The sequence below is a fragment of the Macaca nemestrina genome, chromosome 17, assembly GCF_043159975.1.
Source record: "Macaca nemestrina isolate mMacNem1 chromosome 17, mMacNem.hap1, whole genome shotgun sequence".
NCBI lineage: Eukaryota > Metazoa > Chordata > Mammalia > Primates > Cercopithecidae > Macaca > Macaca nemestrina.
Genome location: NC_092141.1, coordinates 13,298,292 through 13,323,024, shown reverse-complemented (window position 1 = coordinate 13,323,024; position 24,733 = coordinate 13,298,292). Strand labels below are relative to the sequence as shown.

Genomic DNA, 24,733 nt, shown 5'->3' with positions numbered 1-24,733 from the left:
GGTTACAAGTGTGAATCACTGCACCCGGCCCCAATACGGCTGTTTCTGTACCTCACTTCCGTGTTTTGTACATCACTTTCCTTTTTCTGTCTATCATTGATCAATCAGTATTAAACGTGAAGAGCAATGAAAAAGAATCCTTGTCTAAGCCTAACTTAAGAGCCCATCTATTTCAAGCGAAATGATCTATTATCAAATTCTCATCCATATTAAAATGCTCTGGCATTTTAATAGCCCCTTAGTGTTGTCGTTTCTTAAGAAATTAATTCCTCTGCTAAGAAAATGTGAGAATTCAAGTCTGTAAACTAAGTGACTATGTTTTAAATAAAAGAAAATGTCATGTCCTTTTGCACAATAAATACTGGCTATTGATTTGATAGTGATAAATGATTATTATTCACTCATTGCCTTACTTCTCATTTCTATTATAGCCTCATAAAATTGGCAGTCCAGTCCGGGCACAGTGGCTCACGCCTGTAATCCCAGCACTTTGGGAGGCCGAGGTGGGTGGATCACAAGGTCAGGAGTTCAAGACCAATCTGTCCAAGATGGTGAAACCTCGTCTCTACTAAAAATACAAAAATTAGCCAGGCGTGGTGGCACATGCCTGTAATCCCAGTATCGGGAGGCTGAGGAAGAGAATTGCTCAAAACCCGGAAGGCAGAGGTTGCAGTAAGATGAGATCACCTGGGTGACAGAGCGAGACTCCGTCTCAAAAAAAAAAAAAAAAAAAATTGGCAATCCAGTGTGACAAAGATTATTTGCTTAGCCAAACTTTAGTTGGACTTGTGAATTTTCTCCTAGGCCCATCTATGCACTTTCTCGTAAAATCGAGTTTTAGCAAAGAACCCTGGTAAGTCAGTTTAGCCAGAACCACCCAATCCTGGATATCTAAATCATCCTTGATATGTGTTCAGGTGCCCCAACCTCCACCACCCACCAGGTGATGTCAGGTCACCCTGGTAGGTCTTCAGCAAGAATCCTGTTAGGTAGGTTTAGTCAGGATCCCCCTTATTCGTATTGTTTTCTGTTGGTAATTTTCCACCCACTGACCCCCCACCCTGTTCTTTGGCTGTAAACTCCCACTTGCCCATGCTAGATTCAAAGTTGAGCTCAGTCTCTCTCCCCCACTGCAAGACCCTGTTGGAGTGGTCCCTATGCCTGTCGAAGTGGTCCTGAATAGTCTTCCTTACTGATACGGTTTGGCTGTGTCCCCACCCAAATCTCATCTTGAATTGTAGCTCCCATAATTCCCACGTGTTGTAGGAGGGACTTGGTGGGAGATAATTGAATCATGGGGGCGGTTTCCCCCCTACCTTTCTCATTGTAGTGAATAAGTCTCATGAGATCTGATGGTTTTATAAGGGGTTCCCCCTTTCACTCGGCTCTCATTCTGTCTTGCCTGCCGTCGTAAGGCACGTAAGACATGCCTTTCGACTTCCACCATGATTGTGAGGCCTCCCCAGCCAGGTGGAACTGTAAGTTCATTAAACCTCTTTTTCTTTATAAATTACCAAGTCTCAGGTATGTCTGTATCAGCAGCATGGAAATGGATGAATACACTTACCATGCTTTACCAAGTGTCATTGGGTAATTTTTTCTCTTGGAAATGTCATTGCGAAGAGCAAGTCTCCAGAGCCATGTTGCAAAGGGGAGGATCCCATTTCACAAAGTGAACTTAGAGGTTTCTGTTTCTCCCTTTGATCCCTCACTTGTGTAATGGAAGTACAAATACCACCTTCATCAAAGAATTACCGAGAGGAGTAAATGAGCTAATAACAGCATAGCACTTTAAACAACAAAACAATTCCTGAAACACAGTGGGCAGTCAATAAATGGTATCAAAATCACTGGTATCATAGAAAGGTAGAGCTGGCAGGTACTTTAAGGGCCATCCAGCCCTTTACCTGCAGCTGATGAATCTAAATATATATATATTTAAAAAAAAAAAAAAAGCTGTTGGAGCCAGAGCTTGGACTTCAAATCAAGTCCCCTTTCATGCTTAACTGAGAATCTCTTTGACACAAAGTATTTGAGTAAAGCAGAAAGCAAGAGTTGTTTATTCTATGAGTACTTAGAAGATTGCCTTGAAACAATTCCTGGACAACTGGTTTAAAATGTTATTCTCTTAGGAAATAGGACACAAACACAGCTTTTTGCCAGATCTCCTGTGCTGTGGGGAACAGTTTCAGGACCCAGAGTGTCAGGGGATTTGTAGGTCTCTCAATGTCATAAGCTCCCACAGGGCCAGACCTACAGACACACCGAGTCCAATCGGAGTCATCCTAACTTCCTGTCCAAAGAAACTTCCGGCTTTCTCCACACATGAGAAAGATCTCGTCTTACAGGTATTGCTGTTTCCTGCAGATCCTGCTTAAAACACCGAAGTACCTTCCAATGCCACACACAGCTTTAACTAGAAGCTAATCCAACACGTGTAATATATTACACAATAATTAATTTAAATGCCTAAGTTTCAAGTTCACTCTTTTTGAAAATTAGGGCAAATCCCAAGTTTTCCCAGGATAAATATTGCTTTCACTTGCCTGTATTTTGGTGTGCCTTTCCAGCAGGAGATAAGGGAGTGGTGACAGCTGACAGACCAAGGTCTGAACGTGGGAGCTCATCGCATGTTTGCTGACGGGTACGCATGTCGCAGCAGAAAAGATGCCCCACCTGGGTTATAATTGATAGGCAACATCTATGGTTTTAGAAGTTTAGTCTAGGATGATTTTCCCTGTATGGGTCATCTTACTCTTGCTCTTGCAAAAATCAGTAAAACAGCTCAGCTGAGTCCGGGTCTAAATTCTCAACTTTTTAGGAAAAGCATTGTTTCCTTGGAGAAAATAGAGTGTTTTTCCTTGTTGATGATGTTAGAATCCTGCTTTTAGGATGGTTATGAGGATTCTAATTCACGTTTACGGCATGCCTGACAAAGTAGGTGTTATATATATATTAAACTTGTAAGGTGAGTAGAGTTATCCCCTTTTGAGGAAACTGAGGCTTGGAGAGGTTCAGGAGCACCAATATCACAGACCCAGTAAGCAGTAGAGCCAGGTTCAGTGCTGCAGACTTCGTAGACTCAAAGCCATAGACTCCCCAAGAGAAGCCTGGTGAGGCTAGGACAGTGGCCATGGGTAGTAGAGACGGCTAAGCTAACACAGCCATGGCTAACTTAGACGTCCTGACAATTGACCCGCACACATCACAGAACCTTCTGAGAAAAAAAGGTGATAATTCAGGTGGGAGATGGAGACACTCTCCCGAGAATTCTTAGCGGAGTCTGAAACAAGAGTCTGCTCACTTGAGCTGTTTGGGGTTGGGGCTATGGGGACAACCTTCTGGGGAAAAACAAGGCATGGAAAACCAAGTCCAGGGGCTTCAAGGGGTGCTTCCTCATTCACCCACAAATGATCTGCTGTCCTAGGCAGGGCTTGCAGGAATCTTTGGTGTCAAGGGATCCCCAACAAAGCCCTCCTTTAGGTGAACCCTCTACTACCCAGCCCCAAGCCCTGCTTCCTCACCTGGCTCTCATCTCCAATAATAAAAACACCCTGGAGGAAGGAAGCAGAGAAGGTGTGAAATCTACAAATGAAGCCAAAAAAAAGTGCAGAGAAGTTAACGTTTAAGATTCCCCACCCTCCATTCATAAGCCCCTGTTTGGGAAATACAGGATGCCGGGGAAGGGAAGGAGTTATCACTTAACTATTGATGAACTTGGTTGGTGGATTAAGGAATCCTTTTCCTCCTTGGCTAATTTCACAAATTGTCTTTTTTTTTTTTTTTTTTTTTTTTTTCTCTCCAGTGTATCTTTGTAGTGGGTTTCAATGTTTTCTGATAATACTCTGCTCTGGGTTTAAACATTTTCTGATAATACTCCGCTCTGATTTTGCAAAATTCTTGGCATATGGCCACTTAATAATGGTTTGTTGGGTTTTAATCAACATCAGGAAAGTGGGGCAGGGCAGGCTGAAGAAGGCCTTATTCTTGGAGACCACATGGGTAAAGTCATGATCCAGTCACTGACTCCCCCCGCCATGTGGCCTTATGGAAATCATTGAAACTTTCTGAATTTTTCTATTACCTATAAAAGCAAAACAAAACATGTTGAATATTGCTTTACAATGACACAAATAAATTAGACATTTTTTAAAAAGCAAAGATACCATGAATATTTGGATCATTTCCATCTGCATGGAAGCTAATGCAGCTCCTCTTTTAAGAAAAAAAAAAAAAGAAAGATGATCCCACCATCTTCTGTTGTAGAGAAAAGACAGTAACTCGCAGAGGTTCTTGGTTGGAATTGATCCGTGTTACAAATGATCGATTAACGAGAAAAAAAAAAAAAACTATCAGAACTTTATGCACATGTACATTTTACTTCTACATGGAAGACACCTGGAGAATGAGTAGCTCTCAAAGAGGTGACTTTGAATTCCAGTCTATATAGCACCCTCAACAAAGAATAGTAAATTTTTAGAGAAGTGACAAGACAAGCAAAAAGAACCTTGAGTCTCTACTAGCAATAAAAAAGCAAAGAAATGGCAGATAAGGGCTAGCTAGTGAAGCTTGTGAACGTAGATTTCTCTGGTACCATCTCCAGGCTGATAAACATGTAAAGGTGACGTCAGTGGTTAAGCTTTGTTCTCCCTGGTAGAGAGGGGCCAGGTTACCTTTTGCCTTTCCAAATCTTTGCCCTGCTTTTAGGCAAATGGAGGGCGAGCAGAGAGCTTTCCTGCATCTGCTGCTTCTTAATTGTCTTCAGCTCAACAATTCTTTATATTTGGGGGAGGCATATTGTGGTCTCCCACTCTGCCATGTGTTGCTACTTTCCTTCTAGGCTGACCTTGCAAGAGGGTTAGCCATACTCTCTCCACTTTCTCACTTCTATTCTTATGCCCCCTTCCATCCAGCTTCCAACTCTGTCACTCCAAAAACTACTCGACAAAGTTGACAGTGACCTCTATTTGGCAAGGCGATGAAGAGATCTTTCCCTGTCTCGTCTTGCCCTCTCAAAAACATTCATGACAGTGAATCACTCTTGTCTCTCTTTGCTGCTCTGTCCCACATTATCCTTGCTTTTCCTCCTACCTGTCAGTCTAGTTGGTTCATCTTCCTCTGTGCAATCACCAGATGGACGGGCCCATTTCCTTTCCATTTCTTTCCCTAGAAGATTTCATCAATTCTCATGGTTAAAATTATCCATGTGCTGATATGCCAAAAGACATGTTTTCATTTCAGATTAGTCCCCTGAGTTCCAGACTTTAATATCTGACTACTTATTTGTCATCTGTACTTTGATGTATCGCAAAATTAAATGTCTCCCCTTTCCCATCAACAACTAATTGTCCAACAACCATCGATCATATCCATCTCTGTAAATGACACCACACTTGGCCTGAACCAAAAATCTATCTTAAATCTACCCATGTATCTCGACCTCCACTGCCCTCCTGGTCCAAGACAGATTTTCCTAGTTCCATCCTTGACCCTTTCCATCTTTGCTCCGGAGCAAGAGTGATCTTAAAATGTAAATCAGAGTGGAATATTGTCTGCTCAAAACTCTTCAATGGCTTAAGTTTGTTCAGGATGCTGTACTGAAACACCTTAGATTAGGTAATTTATAAACAACAGAAATTTACTGCTCGTGGTTCTAGAGGCTAAGAAGTCCAAGATCAAGACACCAGCACATTTGGTGTCTGGTTAGGGACCACTTTCTCTTAGATGGCAACTTCAGTGTGCCCTCGCACAGCAGAAGGGGCAAACAAGCCTCCATGGGCCTCTCTCATAAGGGCCCTCATTCCATTCATGAGGGCATAGTCTTCCCAAGACCTTATCTCTTACTACTCTTGCATTGGAAATTAAGCATCAACATATGAATTTGAGGGGGAACATTGACATTCAGACCATAGCACTTCCCATTGCACTTAGAATAAAGTTTTAACCCCTACTAATGGCCCTCCCTCACCCGGCTTCCATTCATTCACTGTCTCCAGCTGCATCCCATCCCACTCTCTCCAGCCCGCTAGGCTCAGTCCCTGTGCTTTCTCAATGCCTTGATTTCTTATTTCTCCTTTTCACCTATGGAAATATATGAAGACCAACCAAATGAGAGCAAGCAAAGCTAGCTGCTTAGAGTTTACTAGAAAGGAGTTAGCCATCATCACTTGTATTTTGACAGACTCAGAAACAGGAAGAAGAGTGGGAAAGTTTTACAATGGAAAAAGGGAAGGCTTCACGTGTGCCCTGATTGGAGGCTGTTGGCATAAGGAAGCTGCAGGTAGGCCCGCTAAAAGCGGGGCATCCTGTGATTGGTTAGGGGAACATGCTTAGCCTTCTGTGATTCGTCTTTATTCATTTATTTATTTATTCATTGATTTGTTGAGACAGGTCTCACTCTGTCACCCAGACTGGGGTGCAGTGGTGCGATCTTGACTTACTGCAACCTTTGCCCCCGGGTCGAAGTGATTGTCCTGCCTCAGCCTCCGAAGTAGCTGGGATTACAGGCATGCGCCACCACACCCAGCTGATTTTTCATATTTTTAGTAGAGACAGGGTTTCACCATGTTGGCCAGGCTGGTCTCAAACTCCTGAACTCAAATGATCCACCCACCTCGGCCTCCCAAATAGCTGGGATTACAGGCGTGAGCCATGGAGCCTGGCAGATTGATCCTAATTTAGAAACAGGAACAAAACTTAGGTAAACTGCCAGTTATCTTCCTTTAGTCCCCTCATATATTCCTGGCCATTTGAAGCCAATTGTCATATGGATTTAGCTTGGTTTCTTTGATTGTTGACAATTGTGAGTGGTCTGACTTCCTATAAATCTGACTTTTAGAAAGTTGTCTGGCTTTCTGAGCTGGTTAATGAAATGGTTTCTTGTGCAGGTTGCTGCAGATTGTAGATTCGAGTTGTATTTTTCTATGTGGTCTGGCCATGGCTAGTCTGTATTGCTCTTGTCGCCCAGGCTGGAGTGCAGTGGCTCGATCTCGACTCCCGGCAACCTCCGCTTCCCGGGTTTGAGTGATTCTCCTGCCTCATCCTCCTGAGTAGCTGGAATTAGAGGCATGTGCCACCATGCCCAGTTAATTTTGTATTTTTAGTAGAGACAGGGTTTCTCCGTGTTGGTCAGGCTGGTCTCAAACTCCCAACCTCAGATGATCCACCCGCCTTGGCCTCCCAAAGTGCTGGGATTACAGGTGTGAGCCACCGTGACCAGCGCAGTCTGTATTTCAGTCTCTCATACCTCAAGGCCTTTTCCCATGTTGCTTTCTCTGCATGAAGATCCCTTCCCTCATTGATCACTGATGCTCCTTCTCCTCTTTCAGGTCTCAGCTTAAATGTCACCTTCTCAGGGAGGCCTTCCAAGACCACCATATCCAAACTGTGTCTCTTGCTTTGTTCTCAACCTATTTCCCATATTGTCGTTGTTTCATTTGTAAGATTTGCCAAAATTTGTAATTATTTGTTTTACTTGACATTTTTATCCATCTTCCTGATTAAAATTGAATATGCCACCCCAAAATATGTTATTTTGGCATAAGAATTATTTTAACCTGAAGATAACTAAGAATCAATAGATGCAAAAAGAGTTTCCTGCCCTCCCCTTATATCCTAAAAGTAGGACATATCTCCCCTTGAGAAGGTGATCCTCCTTTACCAGAGACAGAAGAGTGACTCTTCTTATTGAAGACAGGGAATTAATGCCAAGGTAAGTTGGTGTAAATGGATCTTACTAGAATACCCCTTATCTTCCTTTAGTCCCTGATATATTTTCTAGACACTTCCCTACAATGTGTCATCACTTGAAGCCCAAGCTGTGTTTCATACCAAAACCCTCTTATAGAGCTCTTCAAAGGGCCTATGAGCCCCCAAGTCTAACCACTATTTTGAGTTCCATTTATTTCCTGTGAACTCTTGTGGACATAAATATTAATAAAACTGTGTCTCTTTTCTCTTGTTAATTTTTTCTGTTAGTTTAATTTCCATCCCCCCTCCTTTTTTTTTTTTTTTTTTTTTTTTTTTTGAGACAGAGTTTCACTCTTGTTGCCCAGGCTGGAGTGCAATAGCTTGATCTTGGCCCATCACAACCTCTGCCTCCTGGGTTCAAGCGATTCTCCTGCCTCAGCCTCCCGAGTGTCTCAGATTACAGGCATGCACCACTACGCCTGGCTAATTTTGTATTTTTGGTAGAGAAGGGTTTTCTCCATGTTGGTCAGGCTGGTCTTGAACTCCTGACCTCAGGTGATCTGCCTGCCTCGGCCTCCCAAAGTGCTGGGATTACAGGCATGAGCCACCACGCCTGGCCAAGGAGTTTCTAAAGGGTAATGTTTGTTGAGGTGTCAGAGGGGGCATGGAAGAAAAGATGGAAAAGGGAAGCAAGACACAGGTCACGGAGAACTTCGTATGGTATACTTATGAGTGTAATTCTTATCCCATGGGCCAGCATTTTTCAAAGCGTGGCCTGTATCAGAATTATCTAACTAAGATCTATTTGTGACTCAGCTTCCTGGGCTTCCTTCCAGATCTATTAGGTCTAAATGTTTAGACAATAGAAAGCCACCGAAACTATTTAAGATGAGATGGTCAAATTTAAGGTGAAACTTTAGATCAATTTTATCCCTAGTAAAGAAAGTAGTTGAAAACTAGATTTAAACATTATCTTTTCTGTTGCTCAAAGGCTCATTGACTAAAAGAATATCTGGACCAGGATTCCTTCTCAGTCAAAGTTTAGGAATACAGTGAATTTTTGTAACAGGAGAGGGAGTATCTTCTGGGACGTAAAGAGCTGGAGAATTTCATCCTAAGCCTCATCCTGCCCCCTCCTTAGACTGCTTGACCTATCCTATGATTACAATACCCTTGTGGGATGAATTCAGCCCCCCTACCCCCAAAGTTTATATGTTTATGTCCTACCTCCCAGTTCTTCAAAATGTAACCTTATTTGGAGATAGGGTCTTCATAGAGGTACTAAAATTCAAAGGAGGTAGTTGGGGTGGGCCCTAGTCCAACATGACTCATGTCCCTATGAAAAGGGCAAATTTGGGCCAGGCACGGTGGTTCACCCCTGTAATCTCAACACTCTGGGAGGCCGAGGCGGATCACGAGGTCAGGAGTTCAAGACCAGCCTGGCCAACATGGCGAAACCCCGTCTCTACTAAAAATACAAAAAAAACTTAGCTAGGCATGGTGGTGGATGCCTGTAATCCCAGCTACTCACAAGGCTGAGGCTGGATAATCATTTGAACCTGGGAGATGGAGGTTGCAGAGAGCCAAGACTGCACCATTGCACCACTCCAGCCTGGGCAACAGGGTGAGACTCCATCTCCAAAAAAAAAAAAAAGGCAAATTTGGAGACCATCATGTGCAAGGGAAGAGCACCACATGGAGATGAAAGTAGAAAGCCTGGTGATGATTCTACGACCAAAGGGCTGCCAGTGATTGATCCAGGAGAGGAACATGGAACAGATCCTCCCTCACAACCCTCAGAAGGAACCAACCCTGATTTGATCTTGAACTTCTGAACTTCAGAACTGCGAGACAATGTCTGTTGTTTAAGCTGGCCAGTGTGTGGCACTTAGTTACGGCAGCCCAAGGAGACTAATTTGGACACCAAAACACAGACACCGCCTGGCCCCCAGTACATAACCTCAGAGATTTTACAAATGAATAATAAATCAAAGAATGAGAGAATTCAGGCTTTTGGTCACTCTAGTCACGGAATGTTGATAAATAATTTGTAGTAGCCGGGCACAGAGGTTCACGCCTGCAATCCCAGCACTTTGGGAGGCTGAGGTGGGGGGCATTGCTTGGGCCCAGAAGTTTGAAACCAGCCTGGGTAACACAGTGAAACCCCATCTCTACAAAAAGAGAAAAAAAAAATACAGAACTGAGCCAGGCACAGTGGTGCACACGTGTAGTCCCCACCTACTCAGGAAGCTGAGGTGGGAGGATCACTGGAACCTGGGAATGCTGAGGCTGCAGTGAGCTGTAATTGTGCAAATGCACTCCAGCCTGACAGAGTGAGACCTTGTCCCCCAAAAATAAAAAAAATAATTTGTAGGCTGAGTGTAGTGCCTCATGCCTGTAATGCCAGCACTTTGGGAGGCCGAGGCAGTTGGATCACCTCAGGTCAGGAATTCGAGACCAGCCTGGCCAATATAGTAAAACCCCGTCTCTACTAAAAATACAAAAATTATCCGGGCCTGGTGGCAGGTGCTTATAATCCCAGCTACTCTGGAGGCTGAGGCAGGAGAATCACTTGAACTCCAGGAGGCGGAGGTTGCAGTGAGCCGAGATCACGCCACTTAACTCCAGCCTGGGTAAAAGAGCGAAATTCCATCTCAAATAATAATGATGGCAATTCGTAGTGAATATATGACGTTGCTTCCCTTCCTCTGAGCAACAATTCCTTTCCTACTGTGCTCCCAGGAGGATGAAAATCATGGTACCCACTGCCCTCTCCCAAAGGCAAGCATGTCACCTAAGCTAGTCAATCAGAGAACAAGTGACTCTGGAGATTATTTCAGAGCTGGGCATGTGACTCAATCCAAGCCAACCAGGTCCCAAGAGTTCTCTGTTGGAGCTAGTAAGAAAGTAATTCGTGGCTTTGAAATCTAGGTATTGGGAAAATGGGCAGCTGGAGCTGATGGCAACCCCATAACCCAGAATGCATATGCAGGTTGCCCACCTGCAGGATGAGAGAAATTGATCAGCAAGTATTAAGAAGCAGAGACAAGAAAGACAGGAAAGAGAAGGACAACACCTCTAGTCTTCACTGTGCTCTGGGCAGATCAACTGCTGTCCCCTGCTTGTGAAAGTCAATAAATTTCCTTTCTGTCTAAGCTAGTTTAAGTTATGTTCTTCTCATTTGCAGGCAAAAGCATACTGGGAAATTCAATGTTATTACTCTTAAGAACAGTTGTCCATAAGCTGTGCATAGCTATAACTGTGCTTTCCTTAGTGAATCCCTGCAGAGGAACACAGTGTACCTGAGTTACTAACATCTATTTTTTTTGAACTATTCCCATTGCACCCGTGGTTCACATGGGATACGGAAATGTTTCATGGTCCTGCACAGCACACTTTGTTTTTAACCTGTCCTGTCATTTAACTAACTATGATGCATTAAGAATCACGCGAATTTGTGTTCAGAGCTCAGGGGTTCCAGAAAATTGAAGAAAACACAACTACTGGTGCCATTGTCACCCTGCTTTGCCCTTGCCCATATTCAATACCAGTGCCTCCTAAATATACGTGGAAAACTATCAATTTATATCCTTAGTGACCTGGTTTGAGGAGCGCCTCAGAGCCACCTCTAGAGATGGGGGATTTTGGCATTTTGTGCCCCCACCTTCTGTTCAATGAGGGAAGCTCTGATTTGAATTACTTTGTTTATTGGAACATATATTTGAGTTAATTTGCATGACTTATATATTGGAGTAAAGTAATTATATATTTCAATATAATTTAATAGAGTAGCAGAAACTGCTGCTAGGTCCTGAGTACATATGTTTATTGCATCAATAAATGAATAAGAAGGCATTACTGGACTGAGATTAGTGCCCCTACCCCAACGTCTCCTGCCCTGTTGTGCCTGCAGAGTAGCTCTGACTATGGGTCTGATGTACCTGAGCAGAGGTACTGCAGTGGGTGGCTGGGGGCCCTGGCAGGTGGAATGAATCCTTGCTCTGCCATGAACTACTTACACGGCCTTGGATAAGTTACTCAAGTCCTTGAGCTTCCTCAGCTGTCAAATGGAGACAATAGCAGGAAGTCCCTTGTAAGACAGCAGTAAGGACTGAATTTCTCTAAGCATACACAGTGTTGACAACAGTTCCTGGTGCACCCAAAGCTTAGGGAAGAGTCCAAGGCAGGCAGGGTCTTTGCCAGCCTCTCCCACTCCGCCAAAAGCCATTCTGCACACAGGATATGTTGAGAAAAGGACAGTAAGGCTGGAGAGCTGGGAAAACCAGGAGGAATGTGTATCACACTCATCTGTATTGTGCAGTGCAGGACGAGTGGCTTATTCCTCTGCACACATTTTCTATTAAAAAGAACAAGAAAGAAAAGGAAAAATCCTGGCACCATCCGGTGTATCTGTCCCCTGGGTTTTGTGCAGGGAATGGCTAGCGATGACTAATCTGATATCAGAGGTAGCTTGATCGCCAAGGACTTAATTTATGAAGTGTTTAGTACCTTCCTGACAAAAATCGGCTCCAAACTGTGGACACACATTCATTCATGCCTTATGGCTCCCAGCTGCAGTGCTGCAGCTATAAATGCTCGTTGTTGGAAGGCTGGAGGGTGCTGGGAGTGGTGGGAATGTGTGTTTCTATAGAGTGGGCAGGAGAGCAAGACTCCCACAAGACCTAAAGGCTCAAAAGAATGGGCACCAGCAGGCACGGGGAGGGGGCAAGAGGAGGGCTGAGGGTTGGTCTTGCCTGTTGGAAGTGCCAAAGAACCTGTGGATCACCCTGGTTGCTCACCATCTCTGGAATTCTGCTGCTGACAAGCTGACAATAGGGAAGAAGGGGGCAGAGGTGATTCACTTCTCTACAATTTGTAGATAGGGTTGTGAAGACCTGTGACTTCATGGGGTGAATCTGTTTAATAAAAAGTATCAACCATTTAATAGAAGGCAAAAAAGAAAAATGTCTAGAAAACAATTTTGAATAGAGCGTTCTTTCTGCAGGCTTAGGAAAGGCTGTTTAGCTTGAACTAACTGTCCAGTGAATGAATGAATAATGGACACTTCCACATTTTTACTTTGGTCAAACTATTTGCCTTCTGTAACCCTCTATTTCCATAGAATAGAGAATAGAGCAGCATGCCCTGACTGCTCCACAAGATGGTTATTTAGCACAAGCAAGATAACATATATGGAAGCTCTACAAAGCCCATTTCAAATGCAAGGGAATGCCATGGGGTGACAATGTAGTCTCATGGCTGTGTGAAGCTCTGCACCAGTTGATTACGGAGTTGGAGGTGCTCAGGTACTGAAAATTGTGGCAGCACCACTGGTCACCCACAGGCCAAGGCAATGTCAAGCTCAAATAATAGTGTACCCCTTGATCAAATCTGAATGAGATGTAAATGAAGCGTTTTAACAAAAAAATCTTTTTGGTCTCTTATATGCCATTTTGGTTGAGCGGTTATCTGAATTATAAGATGACAAGGAAATATGTACAGCAGCTAGGGAGTTTGCAAGGTTGTTACTAAATTTCTCTTTGTTTGTTTGTTTTTCTGACTCACGGTTAAGCGAATTTTTATTGTGCCCTGTTATTGCTGACACACATCTTGGCCATGATGTGGTTCAGGACATGCTACCCCAAAATATGGCATGTTGGCATTTGAGAAAACAGCAGAAGCAGGAAATTCCCTCTCATTTCCCACCCCCCAACCCTTCTTTCCTGAAGCAGGTCGTAAGATTCTCATTCCAGAGTTGCCCTTCGTGTACCCAGAGGAAAGGAACTTTCTTGTCTTTGAAAGTTCACACTGATCACACAGGCCTTGCTGAGTTTTCCCCAGTTTATTCCCTTAGATCAGACTCCCTTTGTCCAATTATAGTTCTTCACAACTACCCGCTCTTCACCAAACTTTGTATAAAAATACACAAGTTTAACTGTTTCTTTGGGTTTTCATTTCCTTACGAAGGCTCCCATGTCACATAAAACTTACATTAAATAAATGTGTATGCTTTTCTCTTGTTAATCTGTCTCTTGTTACAGGATCCTCGGCTGTGAACCTAGGGATGGGTGAGGAAAAGCTGTTTCTCCTCCCCTCCAGCTGTATTTGAAAATGTATTCAAGGCTACAAGGAGCATTTAAAAATTAAAAAAAAAAAAAAAGTATTAGTTTTGGTTCCCCCCAAGTAGATTCTGGGACAATGATTTGGGTGTAAGTTGTTGACATGATTGAGTGAGTTCCTGCGTGGGCAACTGGGGCTTTTTATAGACTGAATAGAAGATGCTTCAGAACCGTCTCTTCAGGAGGCAAGGAAGCTGGGGTATTTATCCACCAACTCCCATTTATCTCTGCATGAGAGTCCATCCTAGCGATAACTCCCTGGTGCTTCTGGCAAGGTCCAGCACTGACTGACAATACCCTAGAGGCCAGGTAAAAACACTCAGGCAGAAACAGGGTTTTAGGGAGGGTGTATTTTAGGATATACAGGAAATACCCACCTATGATGCAGAAGAAAGTTTTCTGATTTTTTTCCGGGGTTGGTCAAAATCTATGGGAGGGTCATTAACAGTCTACCACACAAAGAAAGCAAATAAATCTAGGGGAAGTAATGGCCTTAAAGTTATCAATGACACTCATCATTTCCTAACACCATCCAACCCTTCTTGTGACTTTTTTCAGAGTCTAACATTTCTGGGAGCATGGAACCTAAAAGCAGAAGCCGGGGCTTGAAACATGCAATGAATGGAGGTGTTCAGTTTCAGCCCAGGATTTCCTGCATCAGAATTAGTTGGGGCCAGGTGTGGTGGCTCACACCTGTAATCCCAGAACTTGGGGAGGCCGGGACAGGTGGATTGCTTTAGCTCAGGATTTCAAGACCAGCCTGGGCAACATGGCAAAACCACCTCTCTACAAAAAAAGAGCTGTGCATGGTGGTATGCACCTGTGGTCCTACCTTCTCGGGAGGCTGAGGTGGGAGGAGCACTTGAGCCCAGGAGGTCGAGGCTACAATCGTGCCACTGCACTCCAACCTAGGTGGCAGAGATCTCCAAAATAACCAAAGAAAAAAGAGCAACAAAACAAGAATCACTTGCAGGGTGCCTCAACAATTTACATTCCTGTCCTTCCCAGACTTACCAAATTTGGGTTCTGGGAAGTGAGGTGTTAGGTGTATGCATTTATAACAAAAACTCCAAGTGGTTCTCATAAAAATGACTTAATCTTCAGCCCAGCTTTCTCTAAACCTCCAGTTACCCAGTAGTCACTCAAAATTTCATCACAGCAGTGGAAAATGGTGTTTAGTCAGAGGTGCCACCTGTAAGACTTAACTCTTGCAAGGCGGGTGGTCAAGGGTGCCCATCTGCCTGGGCAGCCCAGAGCACCTTCAGCCACGTGGGTTATGGTGCTGAGAAACACTCCCTCCCACACACAGCACCTTCCGACCGGGTACACCTAGAATTGCTCTCCTTTCTACCTTTGCCTTTGCAGACCTCAGCTTCCTGCTTCCCCCATCCATAGTCAAGTTCCCTTATCCACCTATGTTGGCTTTATGGAGAGAGTGAAAGTAACACATGGGGAAGGGTGTGGCGCAATATAGAACTCTGGTGGAAAAAATCGTTTTGAGCTCTACTCAAAAAGTATCGATAGCGCCGGGTGCGGTGGCTCAAGCCTGTAATCCCAGCACTTTGGGAGGCCGAGGCAGGCAAATCACGAGGTCAGCAGATCGAGACCATCCTGGCTAACGCGGTGCAACCCCGTCTCTACTAAAAAATGCAAACAACTAGCTGGGCGAGGTCGCGGGCGCCTGTGGTCCCAGCTACTCGGGAAGCTAAGGCAGGAGAATGGCGTGACCCCGGAAGGCGGAGCTTGCAGTGAGCCGAGATGGCGCCACTGCCCTCCAGCCTGGGAGACAGAGCGAAACTCCGTCTCAAAAAAAAAAAAAAAAAAAAAAATCGGTAGAATCAATGAATGGGTCTCTGTGTCCTGGGTCTTTGTTATCTTTGTTTGTCTCTTCCTGTCTTCCTCTTTCTCTCTTCACAGTCTGATGTAGTTTGGATATTCGTCCCCTCCAAATTTCACTGGAAGTGGGGCCTGAAGGGAGGTGTTTGGATCAGAGGACGGATTCTTCATGAATGGCTTGGTACTGTCCTCGTGGTAATGAGTCAGTTCTCATCCTATTAGTTCTCCTGAGATCCGATTGTTAAAAAAAGCCTGGCACCTCCTCCTCTCTCTCTTTCCTCCTCTCTCCCTGTGTGATGCCTGCTCCCCTTTCACATGAATGGAAGTATGCTGAGGCCTTCCCAGAAGTGGATGCTGGTGCTCTGCTTCCTGTACAGCCTGCAGAACTGTGAGCCAAATGAACCTCTTTCCTTTGTGCATTACCCATTCTCAGGTATTCCTTGATAGCAACACAAAACAGACTAAGATATACTCTCTACCTCCCCTCTGCTATCCCCATCCTTCTCTAATATTTCTTCTGGTTTCTGACTCCCCTCAGCCCATCCCTCCTCCCTCTTTCTTTATATGACTATAACTTATTACTAAATTATTTGTGACTCATTCTTATTAGACATCATTTTATCTTTCTTTCAATTACAAAGCATGTAAGACATTTCATATTTCTGCCTTTGTCTCAAACTACTCTTCTTTGACATCTTTGTTCTAAAGTTTCTTTTTAATATATGGAGCTCTCAATTTGTTCTTGCCAGTCACTGAGTATTAGAAGGAAAGAAACTTTCTGAATATACGACTGTGTGCACACACACATGCACACATGCACACACACACACACACACATCAAAGTGTCTCGGGGCAGTGCCTTCCTGGACATTAGGTCAAGAACCACGAACTCTCAATCTCACCAACTTGTTTTTGTTTTTGTCATTCACTCACCGATTTCATACATACCTAAAGATGATTAAGTCAAGAGAGCAAATCTAAAAGACTTTTGTTCCAACTCAAGAAAAAACTGATGTTGCTGTTACATTATGTGGGAGGCCGAGGAGGTAAAATGAGGATCAAGCCGGATTCCACATTGCAAACTGAATCTCCTCTGACTCCTAGCCAACGCCGTGAAGGGAGAATTATCCTTTGCTAATGTGAAACTACCGTGAGCCTGAATTTTGATTTAAAGAATGTGCCATCATTCAGAGATGTCAGTTTGTTTGTAGTTCTCTTTACATGGAAGTCTATAAATTAAGGAAGAGTTAAGGAGGAAAAGGGGGATCTGGATAGGAGCAAAAGGGGTGAGTTGTGATGTCTAAAAGGAACAAGTGCTGAGTCTTTGATGATTTACAGCTTATAAAACAAGAAAAGAACAGAGCCAGGAGGACATCAAAAGGCTGTGCTGGCACAATGCCTGTGATGTTAGGTGCCCAGGAGCCCAGGAACTCTGCAGACTAGACACAGCTTCTCCCAGGCCCATCTTATATCCTAGGGCCGTATCAATGGGCACTTCTATTTTAAAGATGAGGAAGTTGAGGACTGGGGATGACCATGGGAACTACTAGGGGGAGGTCCCCTTGGTTTTAGATTTATGGGCTCTATCTAGTACTTACAGCCACCCATGTTTTAGTAGTCAATTTATAAGGAGCAATAAAAAGAGTTCCTAGAAACTGAGAGAGCAAAGTCAGGAAGTCACAGGAGATGGCGTGGCCAATTTGAAGGAGGTGAATTCACCTGGAGCATTTCTAACCTTCCCAGTTTCCCTCCCCAGCCCACACCTCAAAATGGGGAAGACACTGCAGGTCACATTATTATGCCTCCCTCCTTTCCATGCAAAGTCAGGGAAAAGAAGATGGGAGGGGAAGGGTTTAATTGGCCAAGTGGTGGTTACGCACCTGTCCACCATTCTAGGCCAGGAAAATGAAAGAAGAGATTCACTCAGAAAGCTTGTTTCTCTACTCAGCTATCAGGAGAAAAGGAGAGGGCATTTTGGCATAAATACAAGTACATTAGTTTTATTTTTATGTATTTGATTTTTTTAGATACAGAGTATTGATCTGTTACCCAGGCTTTAGTGCAGTGGCACAATCATAGCTCTCTGCAGCCTCAACCTCCTGGGCTCAAGTGATCCTCCCATCTCAGCCTCCCAAGTAGCACTACCAGCACACACCACCACACCTGGCTAATTGTTTTAATGTTTATTTTTTAGAGACAGAGACTCACTATATTGCCCAGGCTTGTCTTGAACTCCTGGCCTCAAGCAAGCCTCCTGCCTCGGCCTCCCAAAGTGCTGGGATTACAAACATGAGCCGCTGTTCTGAGCCTGTGCTAGTTTAATACCATCTACTCAGTTCAGCCCTTAGAGCCATATTGAGAGCATACACAAAGACACACACACACACTCTGTCTCTCTCTCTCTCTCTCTCACATACACACACACACACATGCACACACACACTCACTGTTCACACATCCAGGACATTCAAAAAAGAATAGAGAAACATAAAATATGGAATTGAGTTTTCAAGCCACATTGCCATGTATGAAGACTGTGCAAATTACCATCCCCAATGAGCGGATGCCCAACTTGGTGATCGGTTACTGTCCTTGTGCTACAAAAACGATGCTTCTGACCTGTGACAGAGTGTGTAGTGTCAAGAATACTGTATGTAGGCTGAATATGAGTGCCAACACATCCCCTCCGCTGGCACATATGAAATATCCAAACTGCCCATGGATACATGGAAACCTTAAATGTTGGAACCAGGTCCAAATTTTACTCCATTACCTGGACTTGACCTTTTCCTCTTCTTTCTGTCTGTCTCTGCTTCCCAAAGGGCCTAGTTGTAACTCAATGTCAAATATATCTCTGCCGGAAACCAAGTCTGGCATTAGTCTTTCATTTTTGGTAAGCCCAAGAGCATCACTGCAGGCAACAGGTGGAGGCGGGGAAGGGACTCCGCAAAGAAGAAAAATGATTTTTTTAACATTGAAGATGGTATCCCATCCCCTGTCCTGCCTCCTCATGAAATTCTCAAATGGTGAACATGGCTGGAAGTCAAAGTAAACACAGACAGGTGTGTGCCCACAATCATAGACCAAAAAAGACTATATATCTGAAATCAAGACAAGACCCAAGCCATTTGCTCATTTATTCAACAAATGTTTGTTGAATCTCTGATGTGTGACCAGGGATGTGATAGAAGCCGTGGAAAGAAAGAGATGCTTACACCATCTCTGTCTCAAGTATTATCGGGGCTTAATTTGACTCCAAGGCAAACCAAAGAGGGCTCTCATACCCTGAACAAACTATCCCATCAGGGCCCTCCCTGGCATCACCTCCCACCTGAGGTCTCAAAGGAATCTCCTGAGCCACAGAAACCAGGATGGCTTGAGGCTGGGCAGATGGCATTGGATGGGCAGCTCCAGCCAGCCACCGACAAGAATTTCTTCATCAATTTCCCGTTCCATTAATAATACCTCAGTAATGAGGCAGAAGATGACTGAGGCGGGTGGAAAAATAAGATGGGTGTGGTAGGATGTGGGAAGGTTTTCTGTGAAACATCAAGAACTTTTCCAAGCCGGAAATCAGAATGGAGCTTCGGGGGTATTTGCTCTGATGTGGTGATGTGTGTCTGTACAACAGAGAAAAGATGTCGTTTTTCCCCAAATTAAAGTTAGAGGCAACTTGGAAGCTCCCGCTCCTTTTTCCTTTTGAGGAAAGCTGGATTCTGTTCAAATCAAATACAACCAAGAGAGATACCAAGGGAGACGCCAGGGAATGCATCTTCATCCCTGTCTGGAGGCAGAGTTGGCCAGTGCCCCAGCTTCTGGGTCTGGTTTGGGTTTAGTCACTCTCGACTCTGCTCCCCTGCCTAGAAGGCTGCTCCAATCAGTTGACCTGAGCCGCATGCTACCTCCTACCAAGAATCTTTCAAAAACATGCGTTCACCACATGGCAGCTAATTCTACTGGAAACAGCGGGCCAGACTAGGAAATAACTCACACAATCCCCAACATAGCCCTCTCTTAAGGCAGTATAAGCCTGAGGGCCATAGCTGCACTGAAGAGAAATCAGTATCGCATGGTGTAGTGTGTGTGTGTCTTATCCCAAGCTTCCCAAAGCAATTACTACAGGAGAGTGCACACATGCACACACATGCACACACGTGCACACACACACACAAAACCTGTGCCCTTTGCAAACTACCTGGTTTCTTATCTGGTTTTCAAGGGGAAGAATGGGTGCTAGATTGGATCTTTGTTTTCCTGACATTTTCTTCTTGGTAAATACCCCGTGGCTCATAAATATGACACAAAGGCTTAAACCAGAAAGACCCTGAGGAAAAATAGGGAGAGCGTAGTCTGAGCCAGAAGGGGCAAATGCTAACACTCGTGACGCCTCGCTGACTTCCCTGTAATGTCTTTCTTCTGCTGGACAGCTGCCCCAGGAGCCCACGTGGAGCTGTGAGAAGTGCATTAAGACTGACCTGGCTTCAAGCCCTGGTCTTCCCACGGTGACAGGAGCGCTTGAGCTGATGCTCCCTAAGATCCCTTCCAACTCTGATATTTTACGAGTCTGTGATTCCCTAAGATTTGTAAACTGACATAGGGTCTTTTACGCACATAAAAAGAAACAGAGCCTTTAACTCAACAATTCCACTCCTAGAAATGTATCCTAAAAAGATAATCCAACATGTGTGCAAAGCTGTAGGTACAAGAATGTTCGCTGCAGTGTTATTTATGACAGCAAAGAGTTAGGAAACCTTGGTATTCAGCAATAAAAGATTAGTTAACTCAGCATTTCGCAAAGTGTATCCTGTGATATGAATGGGTGTTACTAGAAAAAATAAAAAAGAAGAACAGGAAGGGGTTGTAGCATTCCACGGTCAGAAATTTTAAAGAAACATCACCATAAACAAAGAATACAGTCAAAAAATTATTTTACTCGGGAACTTCCTTTGCCTTTTATACAGCATATATTAAGCACTCAATAAAATTTGTTGAATGATTGAACAGATGAATGGATATTTACAGTTGGTAAAAATGTTATTTGCTTCTTTTAAAAAAAAATTTTCTTTGAGACAGCGTGTGGCTTTAGCACCCAGGCTGCAGTGCAATGGTGTGATCTCAGTTCACTGCAACCCCCGCCTCCCAGGTAAAAGTGATCTTGTCACCTCCAACCAGTAGCTTGAACTACTGGAGCATGCCACCATGTCTGGCTAATTGTGTGTGTGTGTGTGGGTGTGTTTGTTGTAGAAACAAAGTCTCACTGTGTTGTTCAGGCTGGTCATGAACTCCTGAGCTCAAGCGATCCGCCTGCCTTGGCCTTCCAAAGTGCTGGAATTACAGGCCTGAGCCGCTGTGCCTGGCATATTTGCTTCGTTTTTTTAAGTCATGGAATATAATGCCTCCCAGGATGGTACAGTAGTCATTTAAGGAGCATAAAGGGTAGGAATTAGATGATATTTCGGACTTTATTTATTTTTGGCTTTTTTTTTCCAGGAAAATATTTTAGGTGGATGAGCAGGGTTTACCTTATAAAATTCCTGGAGGTCAAGATATCCTGCCTCTGGCACTCTTTGGATGCAGGACCTCGGCCTAGAGAACAGGCGAGCAGCATAAGATATTGTTCATGCACCTACCCAACAAGCCTCGTCTGTTTTCTATAAAAATGATTAGCTCAGAATGGAAGTATATATTTGTTTGGAATCCCAGATCTCAGAGTCTTCAGCTAACACCTACTGACACTGCAACTATTCACAGGCAATATGTGCATTCTAAATAAGACAAGGGATATTTATATTATTTATGACTCTGAGCCTTTATTCCCAGACTCTTCAGAATCAGATTCCTGGTGAGCTGGGCTGGACCACATGTGAGTTTTAAAAGGCTTCTTTGTGCTGCTGGCCTTGCTTAATCTAAAAGTATATTTGTGGCAGAATCAAGAGTTTATAAATGTCTTAACAAACTGGAGCTTAAGACCTACAGCAAAAAAGTTATTGGCCACAAGAATAGTATCTAACATTTACTGAGTTCTTAGGGTATGCCAGCATTGTTCTAAGTGACTTTATATGGCTTAACTCATCATTCTTACAGCAGTACTATAAGTATCAAGGACTATTGAGTCAACTGAGTACGACTGTGATCACTTTTTTACAGTTGAGAACCACTAAAGAACAGAGAGGTGAAACAACTTGCCCAAGGTCACACAGCTAATGATCAAACTGGGATTTAGCAGTCTGTGTACAGAATCTACACTCTCAGATATTGCATGATATTGCCTCTTAAATTACTCCTAGATTCTTTAAAACAAATAAACCAAAAACATTGTTCTATTGAGATACGGCAAATTCACAGTACAGATTGGTGACCTTTTAGAAAATGAACCCATCTGACTAGCTACCACCTAGATCACAAAACAGAGCATCAGCCACAGTGCAGAAGCCTGCTGTATAATTCCATCTTCAAAGGTAATCACTCTTTTGACTTTCATCATCATAAATTAGTTTTGCCTGTTTTTGAACTTTATATAAGTGGAATTATAATGTGTATGCTGCTTTTAGTCTGTTTTTCTTCTATTCGCCATCAAATCTGTAAGGTTTGTCCGTGTTGTGGAGTGTGTAGCAGTTGCTGGTCCTTCTTCATGTATGTCTCATCACAGGTTTTTGTGCAACCTGCAAGCTAATAACAGTTTTTCTATTTTTTAATAGTCAAAAAAAATCTAAAGAAAAAGAATATTTTCTAAAGTGGATTGTATGGAATTCAAGTTTCAGTATCCGTATATAAAGTTCTAGAAGCACAGCCATGTTCACTTATGTATCCTCTGTGGCCGCTTTCATGATTCAAAAGCAGAGATGAGTTGTTGTGTCAGAACCTGAACAGCCTGCAAAGTCTAAAAGATTTACCATCTGATCTTTTACAGAAAAAGTTTACCGAACCTGCTATGTAGTCTTCCGTGGTGTGAATGAATTATAATTTATTAGTCATTTAGTTGTTGATGGACATTCAGGTTGTTTCCAATGGTAATGAGGGGTGGGGTTATAAGAAACAGTGATGTTATAGACACCCGTGGATATGTCTTTTGGTACACACGTACACATTTCCGTTGATATACTGAAATATGGAACTGCTGTGTCTCAGAATATTCATGTGTTTTTCAAAGTAGGTGCACCAATTTACAGTCAGCAGTAATGCAACTGGCAACTCTGTCATAAATCAGGTGACCAAATATGTGTGAGTCTGTTTCTGGACTCTCTATTCCATTGAACGTATTAATAACCCACAGCCTTAATTACTATAGTTTCAGTAGTACATCTAATATGATCCATGGATCATGTTAGTAACCCAAAGCCTTAAGTACTATAGTTTTAAATACATCTTAAAGTTTAATACATCTTACTCATCTTTGACGTTGGCCATTCTTAGCTCTGGAGTCTTACTCTATCTCCTAGGCTGGAGTGCAGTGGTGTGATCTCAGCTCACTGCAGCCTCCGCCTCCCAGATTCAAGCAATTCTCTGCCTCAGCCTCTTGAGTAGCTGGGATTACAAGCATGCACCACCACACCTGGCTAATTTTTGTATTTTTTAGTCAAGATGGGTTTTTGCCATGTTGGCCAGACTGGTCTTGAACTCCTGGCCTCAAGTGATCCACCCACCTTGGCCTCCCGCACCTGGCCCCATATAAATTATAGAATCAGCTTGTCAATTTCCACAATTATAAAATCTGCTGGGATGTGATTTGGACTGAATTAAATATATATAGATCAATTTCAAGAAAATAAGAAACAACCTTGACTCTTTCAATCTATGAACTTGGTATTTCCTTCCATTTATCCTCAGTAACTGTGTGTAGTTTTCTGTGTAGGAATCTCGAGTATCTTTCATTGGCATTTCCTAGGCATTGGATGTTTGTGATGCTCTTTTGAGTCACATCTCTCCATTAATTCTCCAAACTAACAAAGAACCTCTGTACACAAAATCCCGAGCACCCACAGAACATCCTTCTGCAAGTCTTCTTTTCATCCCCTCTCTTGTGAGATGTTCTCCTGGCTTTTCCAACTTACCAGGATCCTGATTGTATTTGAAATCCAGAAAAAAAAATTTTTTTTGAGACGGAGTCTTGTTCTGTCTCCCAGGCTGGAGTGCAATGGCCGGATCTCAGCTCACTGCAAGCTCCACCTCCGGGTTTACGCCATTCTCCTGCCTCAGCCTCCCGAGTAGCTGGGACTACAGGCACCCGCCACCTTGCCCAGCTAGTTTTTTGTATTTTTTCAGTAGACACGCAGTTTCACCGTGTTCGCCAGGATGGTCTCGATCTCCTGACCTCGTGATCCGCCCATCTCAGCCTCCCAAAGTGCTGGGATTACAGGCTTGAGCCACCGCGCCCAGCCTTGAAGTAATCTATCTCTTACTTGAAATCCTCTCAGGGCCCAGGAGCAGGAGCTCACACTTGTAATTCCAGTGCTGTGGGAGGCTGAAGCATGAGGATTGCTTGAACCCAGAAGTTTGAAAACAGCCTGGGAAGTATAGGGAGATCTCATCTCTTAAAAACAATTTAGGGAGGCCGAGACGGGCGGATCACGAGGTCAGGAGATCGAGATCATCCTGGCTAACACGGTGAAACCCCGTCTCTACTAAAAAATACAAAAAAAAACTAGCCAGGTGCGGTGGCGGGCGCCTGTAGTCCCAGCTACTCGGGAGGCTGAGGCAGGAGAATGGCGTGAACCCGGGAGGTGGAGCTTGCAGTGAGCTGAGATCCGGCCACTGCAGTCCAGCCTGGGCGACAGAGCGAGACTCCATCTCAAAAAAAAAAAAAAAAATTTAAAAAGTAGCTGGGCATGGTGGTATACACCTGTAGTTCCAGGAGACTGAGGACTGGGAGGCTGAGGTGGGAGAATCACTTGAGCCTGGGAGGTTGAGGCTGAGGCTGCAGTGAGCCATAATCATGCCACTGCACTCCAGACTGGGCAACAGAGTCAAATGCTGTCTCAAAAAAAAAAAAAAAAAAAAAGAATGGAGGGGGCTGGGGTGAGAGAAAGAAATCCTTGCAGACTCTGACATACTATTTGTCCCCTCCAAATCTCATGTTGAAATGTGACTTC

The 24,733-nt window shown here is 43.8% G+C and overlaps 1 long non-coding RNA gene across 5 annotated transcripts in view; it reads right to left on the bottom strand.

The window, feature by feature from the left end:
• LOC105473541 (uncharacterized) overlaps positions 1 to 24,733 on the bottom strand; it is a 243,729-nt gene that overhangs the window by 162,063 nt on the left and 56,933 nt on the right. Inside the window, exon 4 of one of the 5 annotated variants that reach the window (XR_011615395.1) lies at positions 5,092 to 5,166. The exons of the other annotated variants lie outside the window; for them this stretch is intronic. This is a non-coding gene — a long non-coding RNA (uncharacterized lncRNA). The remainder of the gene's footprint in view (positions 1 to 5,091; positions 5,167 to 24,733) is intronic. 5 annotated transcript variants of the gene reach the window in all.